At 39.0% G+C, this 4,792-nt stretch overlaps 1 long non-coding RNA gene across 1 annotated transcript; it reads right to left on the reverse strand.

Moving 5' to 3' along the window:
* Positions 1-2,615: 2,615 nt before the first annotated feature.
* LOC122201116 lies at positions 2,616-4,495 on the reverse strand. Its single transcript, XR_006194085.1, has 2 exons — positions 4,248-4,495; positions 2,616-2,703 (listed from the first exon to the last, which is right to left on the reverse strand). It is a non-coding gene; the product is annotated as an uncharacterized LOC122201116 (long non-coding RNA).
* Positions 4,496-4,792: the final 297 nt, after the last annotated feature.

Consider the following 4,792-nt stretch of genomic DNA (forward strand, 5'->3'; position numbering starts at 1 on the left):
ACCAAAGAGTTAGATTTCTTTGAGAAAGTGGCCTTTTAAGTGGTATGTGATTGACTAGACAAAGTAAGACCTGCAGAGATGAAGAGAAATTTCACTTTGCAGGGAGAAAAGAGCAAATGAAAAGTTCGTGAGGAGGGACTGTGTGGGAAGAAAGGCCAGTTTGGCTTAGAGGAAGAAAGGAATGACAAGAGAACAGAGCAACAGACCAGTCATTGAGGTAAAGGCTCAGATTTCATGTGAATTGTAAAAGTTAAGGGATGCTATAGAGTGCTTGTGACACATGACTTTTAAAAATCACTGCATTATAGTGGCACCTGGGTTAATCAGTTAAGCATCTGACTCTTGATTTCAGCTCAGGTGAAGATCTCACAATTTGTGAGTTTGAGCCCTAGGTCGGGCTCCGTGTGCTTAGGATTCTCTCACTCTCTCTTCCCCTCCCCTGCTCATGCGCAAGCACTCTCTCTCTCAAATAAATAAATAAATAAATAAATAAATAAATAAATAAATAAAATAATAATTAAAAACCTAAAAAAACGCTGCATTATAAAGAACAGATAGTACAAGAGCAAGGGTGCAAATGCAAAATGGAAAAAGAGATGCAGAGAAATGTGCTCAAGTCTTGGATGACAGTGGCAGAAATGAAGATGGGCAATGAAGATATGCTTTGGACTCTGTCAGAAGGATGGCACATGGAGGGGGAAGCACAAGGAAGAGTAATTAAGGATGCTACTGGAAACTGAGGCCTGAGCAATGGGTAGTTGGGTATGCCTACTGAGTTGTTAAAACTAGGAAGAGAGTGAACCTAGGAACTCAAAGTACATCTTATAGCTGAGACCTGAACTCTTAATCTTCTAACACCAGAGTTCACACCACTAATTAACAGGCTACTGAAGAGATTGTATTTCCATATGTAGGTAAATTTGGGGAATATTTGCACACATCAGTGTTGTGTAGACCTTTTCTTCTCCTGTCTGCATGCAGTTAATCATTCAATTTATTCAAGGTACACAAAATATTATTGCAATGAATTGAATGTTTGTGTCCTGCCACAATTCATACATTAAAACCCTAATCCCAAAGTGAGAAATAAATGGCATTTATTTGGAGGCAGGATCTTTGAGAGATAATTAGGTCATGAAGATGGAACCTTGGTGAATGGGATCAAGGCTCTCTTAAAGAAGAGGCTAGAGAGCTAGCTAGTTCTCTGTCTACCATCTGAGGACACAGCAATTAAGACAGCCAGCTGTAGACCAGGAAGAGGGCACTCACTAAGAACCCAACTATGCTGGCCCCATCATCTCAAACTTCAAGCTTCCAGAACTGTGAGAAATAAAAATTTGTTGCTTAAACCACCCAGTGTCTGATAATTTGTTATAGCAGCCTGAGCTAAGACTATTGTCATCTCATTTAGAAGCCAACACAAAAATTACAAGAAAAATAACAGATGAAACAACTAACTGTTCTCAAGGAGTAAACCAAGAAGTGTAATTAAAAGCTTCTATAGCAGGAAAATTCCATAAAATGTAAACTTTTGTAAAAATATGTTAAAACTAAAGGATACTCTTACGCCCACAGCAACATGACTAAACATAGTAAGTAATCAATAACATCTGTTAAATTTAAACAAAATTGTTACTTGTGTTACAAAGATTGAATCATCATCACGGTCATTGTCAAAACTGGTATTTAATAAAAATTTAACGTTATAAGCCATTGCTTTTTAAATTGTGTAGCAGAATCCTTGGATACTATAGACATACAAAATAGCCTCATGAGGGAACAAGAGTGTTGGGTGGGCTCCCCCCACATGCCCTGTTGTGTGACACATAGTGAATTTCCACAAGGAATTCACAGCCACAAAGATTTCTGAGTCTGAAAATGAAGGTTTGAAAAATATTTCTTAAGCCTAAAATGAGTTTTCATTTTCTTTAAATATTTATTTCTCCAGGTTTGCTAACCAGATTCACCTTCTATTGTCATAATTTAAGGTGATAAGGAAGCATTTACACTGATACTCAGGAGGCACTATAATTATTTATTGGAATCTACATCTTTTAACATCCTTGCAAATTTCAGTGGCTTTAGCAGTTCACCCTTGAAAATTAACCCAACAGAATAAAAGAAAATGTATATGGATGTATGAAAGGAAGACGAACCAGAAATGGTTTAGGGGTGTGTTTCCTCTCTTCTGGGGCACAGTTAGGGACTGAGTGACCTTCTACCAAGGAAACATACACCACAGGCTGCTGCAGTCACGTCCTCTGTGAACATTTCATCATCTCACAGGCTGAGGCTCATGGTAACTCTGCTCCAGCCAGAAGCCATGTGTGTATTGCCACCTTTTTCATCCCTACTTAGACCAAACGTATTCTTCCTCCCTTGTCAATATTAATGTATCTGCAGTGAACAAACAACATGATAGCATATACAGAGATGTATTTCCCTAAGTCACTGTTTCTTATATCTGTACAAAGTATTTGGGGAAGGAAGATACATGAACACATAAAGTGACACACATGCCTTTAAGAGCAAAACCAACTGTGGGATATCTATTCAGAATTTATTTTCTGGGTGAAATAATATAAATTGTATCTAAAAATAAAAAAAAAACCCACCTTTTTGCTATTTCCCAGGTAATCAGGGAATGCTGTCCCAGTTTCTTAAATGATAAGGTCACTGATTTCATGGCTTTCATCACCTATGCTATGGAATGGAAAAATTCCACTTGATAAGATGAGATTCTTACATAGAAACGTAATGGGAAAACTACTACACCAAAAGCCACATTAAAAGTTATGACCCAGTTATATCCAGGTAAATGGTCTTAATATCATATTAAAATTTTATATTCCTTATGCTAAAATTGCTGATTTAGCTTTGAATGTAAATCTTGAAGAATGATATAGAAATAAGTGTAATTAAGGAAAAAAAGAAAGAAAAAGAAAAGAAACTATAGCATTTATTTCCCATAAAAATATCTATCTACTTTCTTCTGGCATTGCATAATGATGTATTTATTCCAAAAAGAAAAAAAATACCCAATAACACAAAAATATACGAATAATTATCATAAAAACATTGTGCGTTTTATACGACTACAATGATATATTTATCACTACATTCTCATGGTTCTAAGATTTTCAGGAAGCTTTTGGAACTATCACATTCCTACTCTGTCCACAAAAAAAATCCATGCAATCCAATTAATTTATTGTGTATTTACTGCATGTTGAGGCCAAGAACAAATGGATAATTTTTTAAAGAAGCCTACATAATTAAAGAGCTCATTAATTATACTGCTTTCCCAAGCTTCAATTAACATGTTAATCTAGAAATCACTACCATGTGTTTTGGAAATGCTTGGTATTCAACAACTCTCAGAGGCATGGTTTGCCGAAAATGCCTCCCTAGCAAAGGAAGATTTAGGAATTCTAACTTTGGTATTCTTAGGGAGAATTCTTATTCCTCTGTGGAAAACACAAAGCCTGATCATCCTAAATGAAATCCTTATAAATTTGGAAATTTTTATGAAGGCATATTTTTATATATGCTAAATGAAAATTTTGAAAATCCCTCCTGTTCTGTGTTTATGAGAAGAAAATTCAGGGGAGCATGACATCTTTATCCAGAGACTTCATAATCTAAATTTACTCTTCTCAAAATGTTAATATTATATACTAGAGTGGGACAGAACTTAATATCCCTAAGACCGGTGATAGTCTGCTAGACAATGGTGCAGCATGTAAGTTGGCTATAAATAAAAGTCACCATCCTCTGTTTCAAATACATTTCAAAGCATGTATTAAAAATTTATAGATGGGGGGAGGAGCCAAGGTAGCAGAACAGCATGGAAGTTGTTTGTGTGTCTCGTGTCCATGAAATACAGCCAGACCAACACTAAACCATCCTGCCTACCTAGAGAACTGATGTGAGGATTAACACAACAATCTGCACAACCTGAACCACAGAACTCGGCAGGTACGCAGTGAGGAGAGGTGAACTGGGGGAGCAAGAAGCAGCAGAAGGCAGGGAGCTATTTTTGCTTGCAGAGAGAGGACTGAGATGGGAAGAGAGTACGAGAGAAACACCCCCCCCCCAAAAAAAAAAGCAGCTGGAGAGAAAATGGAAAAGTGGAAACAGCTGCAGGGACTGAACTAGAAAGGGAGAAAGGAGGAAGGAAAGGGTTTCAATTCCATTAAGATTCTATAAACGGGGAGCACAGAGTCTGAAACACCACAGCTCAATACCTGGCAGTGCTCTGGTGAGAAGGGTGAATCCCCGGGAGCAGAATGGGGTCCAGAAGGTCCTCGGGCCACACGAGAGAAGCAGTTCCACTGCTGAAATGCATTTGGTAGAAGCTGTGTATCCACCTGGTCCCAGTGAACCCCAGAGAACAACCACATTTGCGGGTGCTGAAACAAGGTCCTTAAAGGTGAAGCCTGGTGCCAGATGTATGTTGTGATTTTCCAAAATCCCTGAAACGCTGCTGCTACATGATCACGCAAACTTTTTCTGGGGCAGGCTGGCACTCAGCCGCAGTCTCTGGGCATCGGCAGCAGCATGGTCCCACAAACATTTCTGGGTGCAGCCTGCACCTGGCCGTTGCTCAGTGAGACCCACAGGATCTCAGCGGGTCAAAGCCGCAGTCCCTCAGAAGTGAGGGGTCGGGAAACACAGCTGCATCTGATATAAAACTCAGGAGGGACGTGCTGCCTGGCAACCCCACGGCTTGGTCACAATGTAAAAGCAGGGAGTGGACGGAGGCTGGAGACAAAGGACGGGTGCATATTTG

The sequence above is a fragment of the Panthera leo genome, chromosome A1 (assembly GCF_018350215.1).
Source record: "Panthera leo isolate Ple1 chromosome A1, P.leo_Ple1_pat1.1, whole genome shotgun sequence".
Lineage (NCBI taxonomy): Eukaryota > Metazoa > Chordata > Mammalia > Carnivora > Felidae > Panthera > Panthera leo.